At 57.0% G+C, this 23,137-nt stretch overlaps 1 protein-coding gene across 4 annotated transcripts in view; it reads right to left on the bottom strand.

Annotated features, from left to right (window-relative positions):
• NACC2 (NACC family member 2) overlaps positions 1 to 23,137 on the bottom strand; it is a 72,000-nt gene that overhangs the window by 46,793 nt on the left and 2,070 nt on the right. The window lies entirely within an intron of this gene.

Below are 23,137 nucleotides of genomic sequence, written 5' to 3'. Positions count from 1 at the left end.
TCTCTCAAAATAAATAAATAATCTTTAAAAAAATTAAGTAAGTAGATAAGTAAACGTGCTGGTGTAGATGTGATGGGAATATAAGTGGATGCAGCCAGTGTGGACGACGGTCTGGAAGTTCTTCAAAAGGTTCAATATGGAGTTGCCATAACCCAGCAACTTCACTCCTAGGTACAGCCAACAGAAATGAAAACAGATATCCATGTAAAAACCAGTATATGAACGGCAGCATTATTCGCAATAGCCAAAAAGTGGAAACAACCCAAAACATCCATGGATAAATGAAATGTGGCAAAACCATACAATGGAATATTATCCATCCATAAAAAGGAATGGAGTACTGACAGATGCTATCACATGGATGAACCCTGAAAAAATCACGCTAAGAAAAAAAAAGTCACAAAAGACCATATTACACGACTCCATTTATATGAAACGTCCAGAACAGGCAATTTATTTATTTTTTATTATTTTTTTAAAATGTTTATTTTTCAGAGAGAAAGAGAGAGCACAAGTGGGGGAGGGGCAGAGAGAGAGGGAGACACAGAATGGGAAGCAGGCTCCAGGCTCCGAGCTGTCAGCACAGAGCCCGATGCGGGGCTCGAACTCATGAACCACGAGATCATGACCACAGCCGAAGTTGGACGCTCAACTGACTGAGCCACCCAGGTGCCCCCAAAACAAGCAATTTATAAAGACGTAAAACAGATGAGTGGTTACCTTGGGCTGGAGGTGGTGGGGGATCAGGGAGGAAAAGAGGGAATCAGAGTGACAGCCAAAGGGCATAGAATTTCTTTCTGCGAAATTCTTTCAGAATTTTCTTTCTGAAAATGTCCTAAAATTGACTGTGATGATGGGTGCACAACTCCAAGTAGGCTAAAGACCACTGGATTGTGTGCCTACAAGTGACCCGTATGGTGTGTGAATTATATCTCAATAAACCTTTCTTTCAAAGAGAAAAAAATTACAGATCCACCAAAATGAAATTTTAAATGACAAGAGACCCACAGGAAGGTGTTGGGGGGAGTACAGAGAAAGAAACAAAAAGACAAACAGAATCGAAAAATAAAATGGCAGACTGAAGCCCTGGCATACCAAATGTAAATGGCCTAAATATACCAATTAAAAGACAGAGACTGGCAGAGTAGATGAAAACACAGGACCCAAGTGGTCTATAAGAAATCCACTTTCAAACATAATGATACAGATAATTTCAAAAAAACAGGAAAAGGTAAATCACGCAAACATAATCAAAAGAAAACAGGAGTTGCTATATTAATATCAAGTAAAGTAGATTTTGGAGCAAAGAAAATTATCAGAGACAAAGAAAGACATTTCACAAGGACCAAAGAGTCAACCCACCCAGAAGGCACAGAAGTACTCAACGTATCTGTACCAGAAACAGAACAGCTAAATACATGAAGCACAAATGGACAGAACTTAAAAGACAGAGACAAATCCACCATCGCATCCGGGGACTTGGACAACCCTCTGTCGACAGAGCAAAAGTACAGAGAGAGCCAAAGTCAACTAACAGGATCTGATCAGCACTCGCAGAGCTGTCCATCCGACAGCAGCAGAATACACACTCTTTTCAAGTGTCCGTGGAACCTACAGCAAGACAAGCAATATCCTGGAAATAAACATCAAGAAATTTAAAAGAACTGAAATCATTCAGGGTGTGTTTTTCCACCACTATGAAATCAAGTTAAACATCAATAATCTAAAGTAACAAGGAAATCTCCAAACACTTGGAAATATTAGCAACACCCCTCTAAGTCACCCACGTGTCAGAAGAAGTCTTCAGGAAATCAAGTGAATGAAAAGGAAAATACAACATATCCAAACCTGTGGGACACTACTTAAGAGCAGAGAGGAAAATTTATAGCTTATACTAAGTACTTGTAGTAGGAAAAATTTCAAATCAATAACCTTAAGCTCTCATCTCAAGAACGTAGAAAAAGAAGCAAAATAAACTGAAAAAAAAAAAAATAACGATGAGGGCAGAAATCAATCATATTGAAAATATAAAAAAAAATAGAGAAAAAAAATCAATGAAACAGAATTGGTTCTTTTAAAAAAAATTTTTTTACATTTATTTGTATTACATACATTTATGTTTATTTACATAAATGAACCGCGAGATCATGACCTGAGCCGGCCGTAAGCTTAACCAACTGAGCCACCCAGGCGCCTCAACAATTGGTTCTTTTAAAAGATCAATGAAAGTGACAAACTTCTATCATGACTGACAAGAAAAAGAGAGAGAAGACAAATTAATCACCAGTATCAGAAATGAAGCAAGGGATATCACTACAGACCCTGCAGATGAAAAAGAATAATACGGACAACTTTCTGCACATAAGCCTGACAACATAAATTAAATAACCAATTCCTAAGGGAAAAAAACCTACCACAATTCACCTAATATGAAACAGGGCATTTGAATAGCCTTCTAACTATTCAGGAAATTGAATTTGTAACTTTAAAAATTCTCAAAAAAGAAATCTCCGAGCCCAGATGGTTTCCCTGGAGAATTCTACCAAACATCGAGAGGCGGATTAACACCACTTGTACACAATCTTTTCCAGGAATCAGAAGAGGAAGGAATACTTCCCAATTCACTTACGAAGCTAGTATTACCCTGATATCAAAACCAAAGATGGCACAAAAAAGAAAACTGCACACCAATGTTCCTTGTGATACAGAAGCAAGATCCTGAACAAAATATGAATAGAATTCAACAACATATAAATAAAATCAGGGGCGCCTGGGTGGCTCGGTCGGTGAAGCGTCCGACTTCAGCTCAGGTCATGATCTCATAGTCCGTGAGTTCGAGCCCCGCGTCGGGCTCTGTGCTGACAGCTCAGAGCCTGGAGCCTGCTTCAGATTCTGTGTCTCCCTCTCTCTCTGTCCCTCCCCTGCTCATGCTCTGAATCCCTCTGTCTCAAAAATAAATAAAAACATTAAAAAAATAATAATAAAATAAAATCATACGCCACGACTGAGTGGGATTTATTCCAGGGAGGCAAGTCAGATTCAACATTTTAAAATCAATCAATGTAACCCACTATCACCAGACTAATGAAGAAAAATCACATGAACGTACCATTCGATGCAGAAGTATTTTTTTTTTTAATTTTTTTTTTCAACGTTTATTTTTGGGACAGAGAGAGACAGAGCATGAACGGGGGAGGGGCAGAGAGAGAGGGAGACACAGAATCGGAAACAGGCTCCAGGCTCTGAGCCGTCAGCCCAGAGCCCGACGCGGGGCTCGAACTCACGCGAGATCGTGACCTGGCTGAAGTCGGACACTTAACCGACTGCGCCACCCAGGCGCCCCTCGATGCAGAAGTATTTGACGATAGTCAACATCCACCCACGATAAAAACTCTCAGAGAATTTCCTCAACTTGATAAAAAAGCATCTACCAAAATCTTACAGCTGATGCTTTCTCCTTAAGATGGGGAATATGGCAAGGACATCCTCCTCACCATTGTTACTCAACACAATGCAATAAGGCAAGAAAATGCATACAGATTAGAGTGGAAGAAATAAAAAAAAGCTGTCCCTATTTGCTGATGACAGGATTGTCTACGTAGAAAATCCCAGGGAATCCACCAAAAAAACCTTCTAGAATAAGTGAGTCTATCAAGGTCACAGGATACAAGATAATCAACTGTGTTTCTATATACAATCAATTACCAAGATGATACTATGATCGTTCAGAAAAATCTATATGTAAGGGGTGCCTGGCTGGCTCAGTTGGTCGAGCATGAAAGGGATCTCAAAGTTGTGAGTTCCAGATCCACACTGGGGGTAGAGTTTACTAAACAAACCAAACCAAACAAACAAACAAACAAACAAACAACAGTGGTGTCTGGGTGGCTCAGTAGGTTAAGTGTCTGACTTCGGCTCAGGTCATGATCTCATGACTTGTTGGTTCAAGCCCCGCATCAGGCTCTGTGCTGACAGCTCACAGCCTGGTGCCTACTTTGGATTCTGTGTCTTCCTCTCTCTCTGCCCCTCCCCTGCTTGCACTCTGTCTCTTTCTCTCTCTCAAAAATAAACATTAAAAAAAAATCCACACGGGTAGGGGCTCCAGTACGGCTCAGTCTGTTAAGCATCCAACTCTTGGTTTCCGCTCAGGTCATGATCTCATGGTTCATGAAATTGAGCCCTGCATTGGGCTCTATGCACTGATAGCATGAAGCCTGCTTGGGATTCTCCCTGTCTCCCCCTCTCTGCCACTCCCCTGCTCATTCTCTCCCTCTCCCTCTCTCTCAAAAATAAATAAACTTAAAAAAAGCTACACAAAAACATAAACAAAAACAAAAGATGCACAGGACTTGTATGCCGAAAACTACAAAATGCTGATGAAAGAAATCTACATCTAAATCAATGGAGAGACATACCATGTTCATGGATGGAAAGATGACACAAGAAGATTCTCCCCAAAGAATTCTCCCCAAATCTATACACAATTATTAACACAATCCTACCAAAATTCCAGCGTATTTTTTTGCAGGTATAGACAAGATTGACCAAAAATGTATATGAAAAGGCAAGGAACTAAAGTAGGTGAGAGAATTTTTAAGAGGAATCCAGTGGAAGAAATCAACCCGCCTGATATAAAGACTTTCCAGACAGCTATAGTGACTAAGACAGCATGACTGACAGATCAATAACAGAATAGAGAACCCTGAAAAAGACCCACAATTATGTCCAAGTAACTTTATATAAAGATGCAAAAGCAATTCAGTAAAGGACAGTCAGCCTTTTCAGCAAACAGTGCTTGAGCAAGTGCATATCCAGAGGCAAATGAAATGAACCTCGACCTCACACTGTGTACCAACTTAATCCAAAAGAGATTGAGAACCTACATGTGTGACTTAAAACTAGAAAAAAGGGCAGGAGAATTAACTTCAGAATCTAGGGCTAGACACAGCATTCTTCTCTAAGCAAAAACTCATACATAAACTTGACTTTATCAAAATTTTAAACTTTTGCTCGTCAAAAGACCCTGTTAGGAAGATGGAAAGACAGGTTGGGAGAAAATACTTGCAAAGCACATGGACGACCAAGGGTTAGTATACAGGATATATAAAGAAGCCCCACATGTCAACAGTGAAACACAGTCCGATTAGAAAATCAGCAAAAGGAACGCTTGGGGTGCTCAGTCGGTTAAGGATCCAACTCTCAGTTTCGGCTCAGGTCGTGATCTCCCGGTTTGTGAGTTCGAGCCCCGTGACGAGCTTGGTGTTCACAGTGCAGAGCCTGCTTGGGATTCTCTCTCCCCCCTCCACTGTTCACTCTCGTTCTCTCTCAAAATTAATACGATTTAAAACAAATCAAGGGGCGCCTGATTAAGTCGGTTAAGCGTCCGACTTCAGCCAGGTCACGATCTCGCGGTCCATGAGTTCGAGCCCCGCGTCAGGCTCTGGGCTGATGGCTCAGAGCCTGGAGCCTGTTTCCGATTCTGTGTCTCCTTCTCTCTCTGCCCCTCCCCCGTTCATGCTCTGTCTCTCTCTGTCCCAAAAATAAATAAACGTTGAAAAAAAAAATTGTTTTAAATAAAAAAATAAAAAAATAAAATAAAACAAATCAGCAAAAGACACGGAGACATTTCACAAAAGAGGACATATAGATGGCAAACAAGCACACGAAAGATGTTCCCCGCCATCAGCCATCAGGAAACGCAAATTAACGCCACTACGAGATGTGCCACAAACTTATTAGAACGGCTACAGCCCAAACAGCAGTAACACCAAATGCTGGTGACGGAGGGGGACGATGGATCACTTACAGAAGAGACCAGGGTGGTGGCTGTCAGAGGCTATGGGGTGGGGGTGGGAGGGGCCCCGGGGGGCCTGTGGAGGGTGCACTGGGTCTCTCGGTGGTGCTACCTGGTCCAGTAACAGCTGTACTGAGAGACCACAAAATCCACCCGCTCCCTTTTATGAGCAAATAACCTTCCACTACAGGGACTCACCACTTTGTGTTTCCGCTCATTCTGTACGATTCACAACTGCTCGTGAACCTAGGATTATCTCAAAATACAAAGTTAAGGGGCGCCTGGGTGGCGCAGTCGGTTAAGCGTCCGACTTCGGCCAGGTCACGATCTCGCGGTCCGTGAGTTCGAGCCCCGCGTCAGGCTCTGGGCTGATGGCTCAGAGCCTGGAGCCTGTTTCCGATTCTGTGTCTCCCTCTCTCTCTGCCCCTCCCCCGTTCATGCTCTGTCTCTCTCTGTCCCAAAAATAAATAAACGTTGACAAAAAAAAAAAAATTCAAAGTTAAAACGAAAACCAAAAAGCATCAGCGTGTCAACGTAAGATATCCCAAATCCTCGCTCACTGTAACACGCCATGCGAACATTAAACGGAACAAACAGCATTCAGGTAGCTCCGCGTGAACAGTCAGCTCATGATGGAAACAGTGTTTGGATGGCAGGTACTTTACTCATCTGTCCTCATCACAGATCAGAGGAACACGCTCCCGGCCACTCTGACAAGGTGTGGCAGGCACACGCGTGTGTAGGACAGGCAGGCCCCCATCACCTTCCACTCGCAGCCCTCTGTGTCAGAGAGAAGTTAGTCACCCCCTTCCAAAAACATAACAACACGGGACAAAGAAGTGTGACTACAGGTCCAAGAATATCAAAGGGCATCTTCTGTTACCAAGGGGAAAAAAAGAGGTATCTTGTCTTAGAGGGAAATGGCTGTTTGTCCCAGCATGCGGAAGGGGACGGCTCTGTCGATCAAGCATCTGACGCCGGCTCAGGTCACGACCCCACGGCTCCCAAGTTCGAGCCCCCCATCGGGCTCTCTGCTCTCAGAGCCTGGAACCTGCTTCAGATCCTCTGTCCCCTCTCTCTCTGCCCCTCCCCTGCTCACGCACTCTCTATCTCTCTCTCTCTCAAAAATATATAAACTTAAAAAAAAGCACCTAAAACTTCAAATGGACATATGGGAAACTGTAGGAGGTTTGCACAAAGTGATCTTTATTTCTCTTGCTTTGTAATACCTGTAAATAGGGGCACCTGGGTGGCTCAGTCGGTTGAACGTCCGACTCCGGCTCAGGTCATGATCTCACGGCTTGTGGCTCGAGCCCCGCGTCGGGCTCTGTGCTGACGGCTCGGAGCCAGGAGCCCGCTTCGGATTTTGTCTCCCCCTCTCTGTGCCCCTCCCTTGCTCACCTTCTGTGTCTCTCCGTCTCTCAATAATAATTAAATGTTAAAAAAAAAAAAAAAATTAAAGTTCTTCACTCCCAAAGCAGTGACGTTTCCTCGCAAAGGCGTTCCTGATTTCCAAGACTATAATTATTCGATTAACAAGCACCCAGGCGAAAGCCAGGCGTCATCCCACAGTGGAACGTTCACCTCTTCCGATGGCTCTGATTTCGTCTTCTCCTGACTCTCCAGCCCGGTAGTTTCCCGGGGGCCCGCGGCCTCGGGCGTGTGAGTCGGGGCATGCGGGGTTCACCGCAGCGCCGGGACGTCCCCACCGCACCTCCAGAACCGCCTCGGCTGCCCAGCCAGAGCCCTCCAGGGTTAAGCTTGAACTGTCAAGGGCCGTTCGTAGGAAGAGAATTCTCACACGTTCCCTTCCAGGAGACGGGTCTCTGCACACCGTCCATTTATGGTCTTCCTCTGGGGGAAAGAGCGATCACGGCCTCACGCGACGCTTAGGTTGCGTGCAGGGGTTAACCTCCTCCAGGCCGGCGCTGTAGGGCTCCCTGGGAGACCACCGGGCCCTGTCTGGCCATCAGCAGGTGCCTTCTGCTGCCCGGAAGCTGCCGGCCAGACAGGGACGCTGATGTCTCCGAGGAGGCGTGCCGCACGGCTCACCCCCAGCAAGGGGACCCCGTGTCCAGGCGCCTGTCCTTGCGCGGAGGCGCGGGCTGCGGACCAAGGCCCCCACGGACCGCGGTGGGTGGTGGCCGTGGGGCTCTGGGGCGGAAAACCCTTCCTCCCCCGGAGACCCACCGCCGGCCCTCTTTCTGTACACAGCGTGGAAACATTCCAAAGGGAACATTCTGTACATCGCGAGCGCCGTCTCCCTAGCCTCTCGGTTCAGAAGCAGAGACCTTTCCGGAGTCTCTTTCCCTTTCATGGCAGCGGAGCAATCTGCAATGCTCCCTGAGAACCTGCCCCCCCCCCCGCCCCCCGATGGAGCTGCCCGGGCTGGCTGCGCAGCCGACAAGGACCTGTGGTCTGGGGGGGGGGGGAGGGGAGAGCCGGCGTCCCCCGCGGCCGTCAAGGCCACTGGGGCCACCGGCCACACCCTCGCGCTCCCCCACCGCGTGGCACCGTGAATCACACAGAACACAGCGAAACTTGCTCTCGAAAACCGTATTTGGAGCTCAGTTATGACCACGAGAGGATGCTGCTAGGAACGCTTACCCAAAACTTGGAAACGTGGCAAAGGGTAACTGTGTGCCGTCTCCGGGTGACAGGAGGAAGGGTCCGGCGGGCCCTTCCACCGAGGATTAGCTCCTTCAGATGCTTCTGTCTGACTTACTATCTGACGTTCGTTACCTCCGGACCGGGTCGTGTCAGCCCTTAGATTGGTGCCCAAAAGGGGGGCAAATGGGGATTTCTGCGGAGTAGCAAAGGGAGCCCCGAAGGCTCTGGTCTTCCTGTCCTGTGGGACACCGAGCAATTCTGTAACCAACCGAACCACCAGACTCCAACACTCTTTCTTCGGCGACTGGAAACACGCAGTTCCTCAAATGCTCTTGCAACCGGCTTTCCTGTCCACGCCACGGAATATTACTTAGCCGTAAAAAGGAGGCAAATCCCGACACCCGCTACAACCGGACGAACCTGGAGGACACCGTGCAGAGTGACGTCAGCCCGTCACAGGGGACACGTCCTGTAGGAGTGGACGCTCGGCGGAGGCCGTGGAGAGGAGTTGGAGCCACAGACACGGAGGGTGCGGGGGAGGGGGCCAGAGGTTGGGGCAGGGGAGGGCCCGTGTCCAACGGGACAGAGTCCAGCCTGGGACGACGCACACGTTCTAGGGACAGAAGGGACGGCTGTACGACAGTGTGACTGTGCTTGACGCCCTTGAACTGTGCCCTTAAAAGCGGCTACGATGATAAATTTTATGTCACGTGTATTTTTCCCTTAGAATTTTTTAAGTAATAATTTATCAGACCTCCACGTGAAAGGTGTGAGAGTCCAATGTCAGAACAGAAGAGAAACGTGACCTTTGGCGGAAGGATTCCAAGGAGGACACAAACAGCAGCAGCCATAAAGGGCACTGTTGGCAAAGTGAACCAACCAATTTTCTCACGGAGATCGAGAACTCGAAAGATCAGCGCCAAGAAAAAAATAGACAAGGAGGACGAAGAGATGTTTACAATACCTGTAAGGCAAATTTGTGTGGTCAGGACCCTGAAAGAATTCTACAAGCCCATCAAGAAAAGGACAACTCAGCTGGGAGGGAGGGAAAAGCTGAGAACAGGCACTCAGGGGACAGCATCCAAAGGCACCAGAGAAGGAGGGAGGATTAGTCACCACGGAGATGAGCAGAGCCTCCAAGGGGAGGGAGGGGCCGGGGTGGGGGGCCAGCGACCTGTAACCCCCTCCCCCGGGCTCACCCCCCACACACCAGGTCCTTCGGCAGAGGCCGTCCGTCCGCGCCCTGCAGCAGAACTGACCCCAGAGCCCATGACAGATTAGATGCTGGAAACATGGGGAGCCCCCCCCCCCCAAGGAACACCTGCCCACTAAGAACCTCTAGACAGCAGGTGCCACGGGGACGCAGGGACAGATGAAGGGAGCCTCGGCCCACTCCCTTACCTGGCATCCAACGGCACACCGTCCAGGTGCCAGGAGCTCGGCTGGCGGGCGGGCCGGGGGGTGGGCGGGGGGGGGGAGAGGTCTGGGGGGTGACACTTTGGCCCTGTCCACCTGCACCCCGGCCACACACTGATGTGTCAGCTGCATGAAAACAGATCGAACTCTGCGCTTAGGATCGTGCACATTCCTGTGAGCTGCACGGCCAGGTGAGCGACGAGTCCGAGACCTGACTGGTGAACTTAAACGCCTCTGTGCACTTGGCTACCCAGAGGTGTGCTTTTTACGGGGGAAAAACCAGGTAAGTGATGTCGCTCTATTAACAGCTTTCCGACGATGAAAATTTCCGCCACGTAGCTCAACAATCCACGCGCGGGTTTTTAAAAATAGCGTCGGCGGGCGGCACCGAGGCTGCGGGTGCACCCCCACACCCTGTGCTGTAGCAGCGGCCCCCTGCCCCCAGGACGGCCACCCCCTCGGCCTAGAGCTCCCAAGGCCTCAGAACCCCATCTCCACGGGAGAGCGGACACACAGGCGGGAGGCTAGAAAATCCCAGGTCTTGTCACAATGGTCGAAATGTCCGGGTGCTGAGCAGCATTTTTATCCGAGCTTGCGAGGAATGCCACACGCCCCTTTTACAGGTAGGGAAACCGAGGGTCTGCGTGGGGAGCCAACTGGCTCGCCGGCCCAGGAACTTGACCCGAATCTCGAGAGTGGACTTCAGGCCTCCTGGTGCAGACAGAACTCGGGCACCAAATGTTCCTGGGCCACAAGCCGCTGAGGGCACGTGCACCAGAGTGACCCACCCCAGTGCCAGAGAGCAAGGGGGACAAGGGTCCAGGCTCAGGGTCCTGGGCGTCGGCCGCGTGGGGGCGGAGGCAGGTGGGGCCAGAGCCCCAACCCCGGGGCACAACCCCCCCCCCCACCAGCCTGGGCCCCTCCAGGGACAGGTGCCCGGGAGCCCCTGGGAGCAGCGAGGGAGCCGCAGGGGAGCCTGGGGGCTGACGCACAGGACCACCATCCGTCCCAAAGCCGGGAGAGCCGGGGCCACTGCCGCCAGCCACAGCCACAGCCACCGTCACTGTCACCACCCGCTCCAGCCGCTGCCGCACCTCTCTGATTCCCTAACGGTTCCCCGGGGAGCACTGAAGGTAAATATGTTAATTTGACTTCAATCACGGCTTTTTAAAACAAAGTGCACGCTCTATCAGTTTAGGGCACGGAACCTGAAAACTACTCACTCGAACGTCTGGGCATTCCATCCTGGGCAAGGACACTGACCTCGAGGGGCCAAGGGGACGGCCGAGGGGGCACCAGGGGAGGCCGGCCCGCCAGCTCCCCCGTGAGATCAGCCCCCCGTGCCGCTGCCTGGCTGCTCACAGGGGACACTTCCCACCAGCACAAGGCTCGACTCGGGCCCATGCATGGGGAGCAGGGCCCGCAGATCACGGGCTGCCCGGGACGCGCTTGGGACAACCCAGGACGGCCCGAGGCCTGCCCAGGTACGGCCTGGAGGAGGGACACCGGCCGCCCCTCCCACCTCGGCTGGCACTGGAGCAAGCTTGGGAGTGAGCTTCCAGCAGCCACTGGGCCGGAGGTGGCAGGCCAGGCCCACTCTAGAGCAGAGTCCGCTTGGGCCCCTCCTCCCTCCGTCGCCCGCGGGGGCTCTATCCAGGGAAGCTGCTTGGCTGGCCCTCCTAGAGGGTCAGCCCACTGCCCCGGGGTCTCAACAGGTGCCTGGACCGCCCCCACCCCCACCCAGACGGCACAGAACTTAGCCCACAAAGGACACCTTGTGGTGCGCTCCTGCTTGTCCCATTCTGGGGGACCGGAGGTACACCAGGTCAGGGGGCTCCTCTCCAGACACACGGGGGGCACTCTGACGCCCCAGGCAGAAGGGGCCCGGGGAGAGGAGAGCAGCCAGATACCCGAGCTGGCGGCCTGCAGCCCCCACCCAGCAAAGCCCCCCAAGCAGCAGGCGGGCACCGCGGCCCCCAGACGGGGCATTTTGGGGTGACAGGGCGGGAAGTCAGTGACAGGCAAACAGACGGCCTTTCCAGCAGTGGTTCAAGAACAAGTAACCAGCCACACTGCTGTGTTGTTCATCACCGCAAGGACAGCGTTTCTGGGCCCCGGGGCCGCCCTCCCTCACACGCAGCCTCGAGCCCAGACCCAGGAAGGCCCAGGCTGGACCCAGTGTGTACGGCTCGTCCCAGCCACCTGAGCAGCAGGACAGGCCTGGGGACGGCCTAGGGAGGCCAGTCCCTCCCTGTGCCCTCCAGGAGGCCCGGGGATGGCTAACCCCGTGGGTGCCTGCTCCCACGAACGGAAGAGGCTGACCTAGAACACCACAGCCCAAGGTCAAGGATCAAGCAGTCTTGGGGAAAAGAAACAACATGTTCACACGTGTTCATATATCCCAGGGCCGACAAGGGACGTGGGAAAGGCTTCCCAAGGACAGACACCAAACCAAGCTCAGGACCAAGACGCCCACCTTGGGACCCTGCAGGATCCCAAGCCGCTGGAAACCCAGAGGGGAAAGAGGCCAGCCAGCTCCTCAGGGGCTCTGGCGGAGGCAGGACGGGGGTCAGCGGGCGAACCTGGCCCGCCCACATTAGCCAACAACCTGCAAACGTTGCCCCCGGGGGCCACCTCGCCTGCCCCAGGAACTGGCGAGTGCCCCGTCCCCGCAGGGGTGGTCCAGATGCACGGGGTGAGGGTCCCGAGGCGTCGAGGCTCAGGCACGCAGGGCGTCTGCATCTACCTCGGGCTCTAACCAATTCCCTCGTGAGGGTTCTTGGAAATCAGTGACTGTAATGTAATCACAGCTGCTGGGGCTCTGAACAAGCCCGCTCAGTGGCTCCGTTCGGTTATAATTATTACGAAAGCACAGTTAAGAAACAGCGAGGAGAAACGGAAACCTTCAGGAATACCCAACAGCCGGTGGAGGGGCGGCCCCACCTGGTGGCCATGCCCTCACCGGCCACCCCACCACCCCGCCCAGGACGAGGACACCCGGCCCCTTCCTGCTGGCCCTTCGTGGAGCCATCCCACCCCACCCTGACCCAGCTATAGCCACCTGGATGTACCCGGTCCAGGCAACCGGGAGCACCAGGGCGGGGCAGGGCTGCGAGGGCAGCTGGCGACCCCCTTGCCCAGGGGCCCTGCTGTCTTCACCCCAGCCCACCTGGAGTGGCCCCCTGGCACCCGCAGAAAACCATCAACGGTGGGGGGGGGGGCAGTTATCCCTACACCCCGCTCAGCTCTTGGACCCAACCCCTCCGGGCCTCATTTCCCTTCCACAAATGGAGGGGAGAATCAGATACTCTCCAGAGACCGTGGGTCCCGGCATGACCCGCCAGCAGCTCAAAGCAAAACCATGACTGCCCAGCACCCCTGCAGGCAGGGGGAGGGGAGAGGAGGGGCTTCTCCTAAAGGGGCCACAGGGGTCCGACACAAGGTGGGCAGCCGGGAGTGCTGTCCCAAGCCTCGGCCTCGCGGCCCGGAGCTGGTGGCTGAACCTCTCGGGCGCAGTTCATCGGCCTCCTCCTGGTGCCCGTGGAGAGTACAGGGGCCTGACCCCTGGGGAAGGCTGACCCGCGAGCCTTCTGCCTGGGGGCGCCCTGAGTCACCCCAAACCAAACAGGAGCCAAGGAGAGGCCCCCCATCCGCCCCAGGCGGCGCCTCCCTGCCTGCAGGGTGACCCCACTCCTGGGACCGCGGGTGGGAAGCCTGGACCTCCCGGACCCCCAGACACAGGCCCACGGCGCTCACTGCCCCTCAGCGGCCGGCGGGCCGCTGCAGAGCCCGGGCCCCCACCCTTCTCCCCCTTGGGTGGGGCTGGCTCGCAGGGGTGTTTGCTTCCTTCTCCCCACAAAGAAAACCACACATTTTCCAGGAGCGGCTGGTTTTCTCTTGCTAACTGTACCCTCGCCCTCACGGATGGCCCACTTTGCCACTAGGGTTTTGTGCTGACTGCCTCAATCCCATCAAGTTTTGGAGCAAGAGGAATGATCCTGTGTTCTCCAGCTGCAGCGACTCGGGCCCCATCTGACCCGTGCAGACACGACAGCGATCATGCCCATCTCCTCTGTCCCCACGAGTGTGCGGGCCTGGCCCCGGGCTGGAGCACCCCCCCCCCCGGCCCCCACCCCGCGACACTCCTCTCCTCCCAGATGGAGCCACCCCGGGCGGGAGGTCAGAGGACCGGGGGCCCTACCCCAGCCCGGGGGACAAAGGGCTCTGCCCCCCCCCCCACCCCTGCTCGGGCGGGGGGGGTGGGGTGGCCGGCTCTGCCGTTCCTTCCAAGGCCAGGGCTGGCAGAAGGAAGGGGCAGCAGTCGTGCAGAACGGGGAGCGGGCCTTTACTCCTGCACTGGCTGAGGGTCCCCCCAAACCACATCCCCCCAAATCCCACCTCACAATGGGATCTCAGCCAAAACCAGCAGCAGATGCCAGGTTAAGAAGAGGCCTTACTGGGTTGAGGGTGAGCTCTATACCCAACAGCTGGTGTCCTTCTGAAAAGCAGGCGTGGACACGTGGGACACACAGAGAGACAGGAGGGATGTGGTCGTGAGCTGAGGACACCCGCAGCGGCCAGAGGCTGGGAGGGAGCACGGCCCGGTGACGGTCTGACCTCCGGACCCAGGCGGACACCGAGTCCTGCTGTTTGGACGCCTCCCTCCCCCCACCAAGCTCGTGGGCCTCTGTTCAGCAGCATCAGGACCCGCACACACCCGCCCCACCGACATCGACCTTGACCCCGGCTCGGAAGCAGTGGGAAGCCACTGGTTTCCCGACTTGGACAATATCTGCCAAGAACGAGGGCGGCCAGGCGTGCTCTGAGTCCGGGACGCCTCCTCACTGCCCGCCACAGCCCCGCCAGCTCAGAGCTGCCAGACTCGGGGCCCCGAGGGGCCTGGCCGCTCACCCGCCTCCGGGAGCAGCTGGTCCCGACAGGACCGCAGCGTCACCCACTCCGGCCCCTCTGGGCCTGACACCCAAACCCCCCCACTGCACACAGGGTCCCGTGTGGCCCATCACTCCCCCCGGAGACACACAGACAGACCCGGGCTGGGAGGCGTTGCGCGAACCTGGCCTGCGTTCCAGAGTCAAGGGCACAGGAGCCAGGGAAAGACCACAGAAGCTTCCAGACTAAGGGAGCCTAAAAGACACAGTAAGACTGAAACCCACGGGGCGTCCCGGTGGCTCAGTGGGTTACGCATCCGACTTCGGCTCAGGTCACGATCTCGCGGTCCGTGGGTTCGAGCCCCGCGTCGGGCTCTGTGCTGGCAGCTCAGAGCCTGGAGCCTGCTTCCGATTCTGTGTCTCCCTCTCGCTCTGCCCCTGGCCCTGACTCTCTCAGGAATAAACAAACATTAAAACAAATTAAAAAACAAACAAACAAACCTCAACCACATAAGAGCATACCTACACTCACAGCAGCATTATTCACAAAGCCAAAAAGTGGAAACAATCCAAGTATCCGTCGACAGGCAAACAGACAAGCAAGCGTGGTCGACCCGGCGTGGACCCGGCGTGGATCCCCCTCAGCCGTGGCTGCGACGCGGATGCACCCAGAGGACACGCGCTCAGTGAGAACGGCCAGACGCCAGGGACGGACGCTGTAAGATCCGCTCACCTGGGGCCCTGGGGCGGCCGGACCCACGGACACAGAGAGGGGAGCTGGGGGCCGGGGGCTCCTATCTGCCCGACGAGCGGTCCCGGGACGGAGGGCGGCCACTCGCGGGGCGCCCCTGAACCGCACGCGTCAAACGCTCGGATGGTGGACGTGATGCTCTGTGTCGTTCACCACAGTAAAGGAGGGAGAGGGGAAGAAAATTCCAGACGCAGGGAGGGGACCGGTGGGATGGGGGGGGGAGGGAGCCTGGGAGGGGGGGGTCCATGTGTAACGGGGCAGAGTCCAGTCTGGGAAGACGGACGCGTTCTGGGGACAGACGGAGGGGGAGGGGGTGGCTGCCCGACAGCGTGAATTCACCTGACGCCCCTAAACTGTGCCCTTAAACTGGTTAAGATGGTAAGCTTTATACATACGGTAACTAGGATTTAAAAAAAATTTTTTTTAATGTTTTTATTTATTTTTGAGAAAGAGACAGAGTGTGAGCAGGCAAGGGGGCAGAGAGAGAGGGAGACACAGAATCCGAAGAAGGCTCCAGGCTCCGAGCTGTCAGCACAGAGCCCGACGCGGGGCTCGAACCCACAAACGGCGAGATCACGGCCTGAGCCGAAGCCGGACGCTCAACTGACTGAGCCCCCCAGGCGCCCCTAGGATTTTTTAAATTAAAACTTTAGGGATGGATGCCTGGGAGGTTCAGCCGGTCGAGTATCCAACTCTTGGTTTCAGCTCAGGTCATGATCTTGAGGTTCGTGGGTTCGAGCCCCCCTCTGCGGGTCGGCCCCAAGCCCAGCCACTAAAAGCCTTCAGAAATGAGTCTCTGAATGTGGCCAGGACCCTCTAGGACCTTCTGAGCTGCAGCACGCCCAGCAGCTGGGGGAGGGGAAGGCAGAGGAGTGCCCCCAAACACCCTAGGGGCCTCCCAAGCAGAACTCGGGCCTATTCCCAAGGATGCTCGGTGGAGAGGACTTCCCATTTTCCCGGGTTATCGAGAACCTGACGAGGGACCCAGAGCAAAACCACGGGCCAGCCTCCCACCACCTCGGGGCCCTCACTGCTGTGGTCCAGCCTGGCCCAGGTCGATCTGCGTGGCTCGGAGCGGTGTGGGGAGAGACCAGGGACCCTGCTCCTCCGCCAAGAAGCGCCTGAGGCCCCCATCACAGCTCTCCAGAGCCAGCCGCCTGCTTCTCGGGGTCCCGGGGCCAGCGGGGCCCCTCAAGATCCGGGCTCGTGGGGTCCCGAAGGACAGCACAGCCTCTCGGCTCCCGTGGCCCGCAGCCGGGCCGCTGTGGCCCTCCCACCTCCTCCGCTGCATCATTTCCCCTCATCAGCTTACTTTCCTTCTAGGGGGAGGAAGGAGGAGGCTCCAGGGGCCTCAGGAGCCCGACTCTGCACTAAGGTTTGGGATCCAGCACCGGGCCAGGCCCAGCCCCGAGGGCTCCTCTGGACGACACGCCTTTCCTTCCCTGGCCCTTCCCATGACAGGGGCTGGCCAACTAAACTGGGTTACGACAATTAACACAAATTCTGCCGCCTGTCCCAAAACTTACATAACCGCAGACAGTGTGCCTCAGGAAACTTCCTCCGCCCATGGCCCCATTTCCTGCCCTCGACCCCGGGCTTTGGTCCTGGAAACAAAGCTGCTTCTAGATTCCCCAGCTGGTACTGGCCCTCCAGCCCTGCCAGCCAGTACTCGTCGGGGCAGCAGCCTCTGTCTGCGTGTCCGGCTGCCCACCCTCCCAGGCCGGCACAGGGCCAGCCCCCCACTTCCCAAACAGCACCCCCTCCCCTCCGCCACCAAGGGGTTTCTGTGACCTCCACACACCGGACGGCGTCCCCCCAGATTCACGTCCGCCCAGGACCTCAGAAGGGGACCTTACTTGGAGTCTGGGTCTTTGCAGATGTGATCGGTTAAGGACCGAGACGAGACCGTCCTGGGTTGAGGGCGGGCCCCGCATCCCGTGACGGGTGTCCTCGTAAGAAGAGGGAAATTTGAACACAGACACAGAGAGGGAGGGCGGCCACGTGACAGCCGAGGCAGAGGTGGCAGGGACGGGTCTACAAGCCAAGGGACGCCAAGGACCTCCGGCACCACCAGACGCTGGGAGAGGCCAGGTTCTCCCCTGGAGCCTCCAGAAGGGGCCAGCCCTGCCCTCTCCTTGACTTTGGACCTGCGGCCTCAGAGCGGCGGAGGGGATACATTTCTGTCCTTCGAAGCCACCAGCTTTATGGTCACTTGTTGTCTGGGCTCCCACCGCCCGCGCCCTCCCTGCCCGTTGGCAAATATCACCGCTCTCCCGGGGCGGACAGACCCCATGGGGCGCCCCAGAGCAGCAGTCACAGAACGGAGCGGGGCACCACAGAGGGGAAGGAGCTTGGCAGGGAAGAGAGCAGCACTGCCTCATCACGGCCGGGTCACGGCACGCACCAGCACACCGGGGACGGCCCCCACCCTCCAGCGAGTGCGTCTGTGCGTGGAGCCTACGAGGCACCTTTCCGGGGCCATCTCGGAGACCAGAGAGTGGGCGGTGCCCCACTTCCATTTCTCCTTCAAAGCTCTTCTCACTTGTGGGGAAACTGAGGCCCAGGAGGCCACGGTAGCACAGCACACAGTAAGGAACAGCGCTCAAAAATCCCAAGATGAGACTCGCTCCGAACCTGGATTCTGCAGAAAGTGGCCGCTCGGCTGAGAACGGCCCCGAGCGGCCCCGACAGGATCGTGGGGATGGTCACGGTCCCGTCCAGTCCCAGCGGCCCCCAAAACCCTGTCCTCTTCCTGCCTGTGTGGCCCTGAGGGGGAGAGAGCCTCGCATCCACACGGAGCGGGGGGGACGTGTGCTCGGTCCCAGGCTCCCTGGCCCTGCCCATATGTGACCACGTCCACGGGAAATGCAGGAGACCCGAGGTCCCCGGGTGCCACCAGCTTCCACGGTTGCCAGGCGGACCCTACTTCTGGGGACCCGTAAATGGGCTCTTCTGCCGTGGGGGGTCATGGATCTGTACTCCACACTGGCCCCGCCCGACTTCTTCTAGACGTGTGAGAGAGGACATTGGGAAGGGATCACAAAGCCATGAAACTAGAGCCCCCCCGCCCCCCGTCAGGACCAGCTGGGGGCTGGTGACGGAGGGAGCCGTCCTCAGACTCTGGCCACCTCGCAGATCCACAGGCCGGCCACATGTCCCTCGAGGCCGCCCCAAGCCCCTCCTGCGAGCTGCAAAGCCGGTCAGGGTGACGGCCTAGAGCAGCCGGAGGCGGGGCCGGGTCTGTGACCTCAGTGCCTTCCTCGGGGACGCACCCGAACCCCACAGGCCACCGCAGCAAACACCACCGTCTACCTGTAGTGGACCGGGACCTCAGGGAGGGCCCAGCCCCGGCACGGAGGCAACGCGAGCTCAGCAAACTTCACGGAGCCCGGCAGCAGCTTGGACGAGAGCCACGCCAAAGCCTCCACCGTGTCCACTCTGCCCCCGGCTCCCCGGGTCCCTCAGCGTCCCCACCCCCGCCACCCCCATGTGCCCCACGCCCATCCTGGGAGAAGGTTCCCGGAGGAGCCAGCGGGCAATTTGCATAATATTCTTTGCAAGTTAATATCAGCCTCTGATAATGATCTCGGCATAGCGTGGAGCGCTGAGGCGGCTGTTACAACACTAAGTAATCATATTTTAAATTATGTTTCCCTTTATAGCAAGGTGTTGCAAAAACACACAGACATGAAATCTGTCTGTAGCAGCCCCACTGCCAAGCACCTGACCAGCTTCCCAGTGGCGGCTGTGACTGCAGCACCGGGGCCCGGGAAGCCCAGACACCAGGGGCCACACGTCACCCCCGGGCCCCAGCCCCATCGTCACCGGGGCCAGGGGGCCCTTCCCGGCAGGGGCGCGTCTACACGGGGACGTTCACGGGGCACCTACCGCCGCCCACTCTTGCCAGGGGTCCCGACTGCCCTGGCAGGCTCTCCCTTCCCACCCTCCCTGGCCCCAGCCTCACGCTGGAGACCCCCGTGCCCCGGGGGGGGGGGGGGGGGGGGGGGGCAGACTTCGTGGGATCACAGGCAGTACACAAGCCTAAGAACTCAAAAGTCTAGGCTTTGGTGCCCACAGGCCCTTCTAAGGTTGCGGCCTGGCCGGGGTCACCCGTCACCCCTCACCCAGTGGGCGGGCAGGTGGGCTTGTCCTAGACTGTCGCACCTCCGTGCCCCAGATGCAGCCCGTGGTGCCTCCGACAGCCCGGGGGGCCGAACGTCATGGGCGACCCGGTGCCTGGTGGGGGGATGGCGAGGGCCCGAACAGACGCGGCCCCTGGGGCAGCCGTGGGGGGGCGCCGGGCGCCGCAGGGGCCTCCGCCCTGCTCAGAAGGGGAGCCCCACAGAAGAGGCCACGTGCCCCCTGCTCTCCTCTCCTTTCATCTGGGAGCGAGGGCCACCACTCAACCTTTATTTTCTTAAAAGCTTTTTTTTTTCTTTTTTATTAAAAAAAATCCAATTATAGCACAAATCTCTCAGCAGGGGTCAGTGTGAAATAAGAATGGCCAGAGTTAATGGACGTGACACAGGCAAGATTAATGCCTAAAGGGCTTCGTAAGTTGTATGATGCAGATTTCATTAACATTTTAATTGTAATGTATCTTTTTAATCTTCCCTCTCTAATGGCTTTATATCCAAAAACAGGGAAGAAAAAACTGCTGACGACAACAAAAAGTATCAATATACAAAATTTAACAAAGGCGCTTAGCAGCGCAATGGAAACTAAATTAAATGAGCAAAACTATGTTAACATTGTGATTTTTCTAACGGCACAAAAGTCAGGAATGCGGCAAAGGCGGTTACTTCTCCCTTCTTGGCACAGAGACAGCGATGGGGCAAAAACGGGAGACAGCCGGGCAGCAGCCGCGGGCACAGGTACCGCTGAGACCCGGACCCTTCTGCTCCTGACCCGCAGGCCGGGGCAGCACCCACAGTCCAGACTGCCAGCCGCGTCCGGGAGCCGGAGGGACGGAGGAGGGACGCGCCGTCCAGAGGACACCAGCCATCAGAGCGGAAGGCCCCCGGTGATGTGCGGAAGGGGAGGGGACATCTAGGGACATCACTGTAACGCGGCGGGCATTTTGCGGGGCAAAGGCTGGGGTGGCGGATAAGCGGGCATCCGGCCTCCAACACCCACAGTGAGGGGCCCGGGCAGTCCTGGCCAGCCAGCTCCAGCTCTCAAAGAGAGCGAGCGTTTCCACAAATACACCTGGTTCTGACTACCGAGGGCTCTGCAGATTTTTATTTTCAATCAACAAACACTCAGAGTCCCAAGCCTGTTGCTCTATCTGATGGCTTGCGCCCCCCTCCCCGACGTGCCTTTTCTCTGCAACAGCCCCCACACCGTGCCTCCCTCGGGACCTGCTGGATGGGCCTGGGGGCCGGCCAGTCCGGGGCCCGGGACACAGCGCTGCAATCGTGCAGATTGCTCAAACCCAGTGACTATATATGGGCACTTTCAGGCCTCTGCGGTCTCCGCCCCCGACCTGCCCGCTTCCCAGGCACACAGGCAGGCGCTAGGCGGGGCCCATCCGTGGCCATGTGCCCTCCTGGATGCCAGGGCCCAGGGCCGAGGGGGAGGGGGAGATTCCTTCAGAGACCCAGAGCCAGCCTCTCCTCCCCCCCCTGGGACCAGAGAACAACGCCTCGGAGGAAAGTATGTCTGTGCCCTCCCTGGAGACTGAGAAGCAGCCTCCCCTTAAAGGGCCATGTGCTTCTCACTGGCTGCGGCCCACTCACAGGGAGGGGGCATCCCGGGAGGGCCTCCAGGCCGGCCCGCTCACCTTCAGCCTCCAAGCAAACAAGGAAGCTACCACTCAGCATCGGAACTCACAGGCCAGGGTGGGGGCTCAGAGAGGGCGAGTTACGCATCCAAGGTCACACAGCTCCAGGCGGGATGAGACCTGGGAGAGACCCCGGAGTTCGTGCTCACAACCGCCCCCCCCCCACTTCCTGAACCCAGGCCAGGGGGAGGGGCCCGGAGAGCCCAGGTCACGGTCAGAGCCCCTCCATCCATTCCCCCGCTCAGATGTGCTCCCGCCGCCCTTGTCCTCAAGGGCACTGCCCCACTCTGAAGATGCTAACCACAGAGGCGGCCACCAGGGAGCCCCACTCCAAAGTTCACGTCCCAAACATCAACGGCTGCCACTTCCAGCCACCTCTGTGTCCGCCCCCTCCCCCCCACGGGCCGCCAGGCCCTCGCCCACGGGGCCCACTTCCAGAACCCAGCACGTGAAAGGCCGGAGGCCACCGTGGAGGAGGAGGCCCAGCTCCCAGCAAGCAGCAGCTACACGTGGCACAGGAGGGAGCCGTGGGCAGCCGGGAACCACGGTCTCCACAGAGCCTGAGGCCAGGCCTGGTGAGAGCAAGCGCTTGCCAGAAAAGAACCAGAGGGATCCCTGCCCTGCCCTGCCCTGCCGGCGAGCCTCTGGCCTCACCAAGCCGAATGCTCTCCCCAGCCCAGCCCGCAGCCAGGTCCCCTGGAGCCCAGGTCCAAGTCGGGGGAGGACGTGACCCTTCAGGCACACCCGAGGTGGCAGCAGGTCACGGTGTGGGGTCCGCACATCTCTGAACAGAGGTGGACACACAGACAACTGACTGGAGCCCCCGGCTCATCAAGAGGGTACGAGGGAGGGGAGCAGGCCAGGCAGGGCTGACGCACGGTGCTGGACAGGGGCTCCAGGGGGGCCCAGGGCCCGGCCTGGGCAGAGGAGAGGGCCACAGGAGCCGGCCCTGCACAGGCCCTGTGCCCACTCCCCGGCCCCAGGCAGACCCCTCACCCAACCAGACTTTACAAGCCCCCAAAAGTGGGGCCGCCCACAGAGCTGGAGAAGCTCAGGATCCAGCCAGGGACACCAGGGCACCTGTTCCTGCCTTGGAACCACCCCCCCACGCGCAGTGGCACCACACCACAGGCTTTGCTCCCCTTCAAAAGACCAGGGCCGGAAGACCGCCCCGGGTTCCTGAGCCCAGGGCACCCCTGAGGGACAGCAGCCTCGAGAACGAGCCAGGTAGCGAACACGACTCTGAACCGAACGTCAGCTTGTCGCGTCCCACGAACTAGTCGAACTTCCCAAGTATGCCCGTCACACCGGGGTCTGTCAAAGGCTCTGGTTCCCGGGAAAACATGCAAGTGTGCCAGGGCGAGGGGCGAGATCTGGGCTGCAGTCCACACGCGGACAGTTGGGCAGACACTCACCACGCTGCCCCCCGGCCAGGGTGGCTTTTGCAACCCTATGGTCTCTCGGGACAACAGAACCCAGGCAGAGCCCAGGCAGGGGAGGCCAAGGTGAGCTGGAAGAGGGCCCATGGGGGCTCGGCCACGGCGGGGGGGGGGGGGGGCCTCAGGGCACTGACGCTCTCGCCCTCGTGGATGGCAGGTGCTGCCGCCCGTCAGGGGAAGCCCGGGGCCCGGCCTGGGCGGCCCATCCCCAACTCTGCACTCGGGGGAGCTCAGACCTCAGAGGCAGGGGTGTGGGGTGGAGCCCTGGGAACACCCTTGGAAGACTCCTTGCCACGGTTCTTATCCCCTGTCCCACCAGGGGTACGGGGCCCCCCTCAAGCCATGACGCAAGGCAGGCAGAACCCGAAGGCAAGGACGCACGAAGGGCCCGGCTCAGGGCTTGCCGTCACCCCTTCCGTGAGTACCTCGTGCTCGCTTTAGCTGGAAACCAGAGAA

Source organism: Leopardus geoffroyi, chromosome D4, assembly GCF_018350155.1.
Source record: "Leopardus geoffroyi isolate Oge1 chromosome D4, O.geoffroyi_Oge1_pat1.0, whole genome shotgun sequence".
NCBI lineage: Eukaryota > Metazoa > Chordata > Mammalia > Carnivora > Felidae > Leopardus > Leopardus geoffroyi.
The sequence above is the reverse complement of the archived record's forward strand: the minus strand, read 5'-3'. Positions and strand labels throughout refer to the sequence as shown.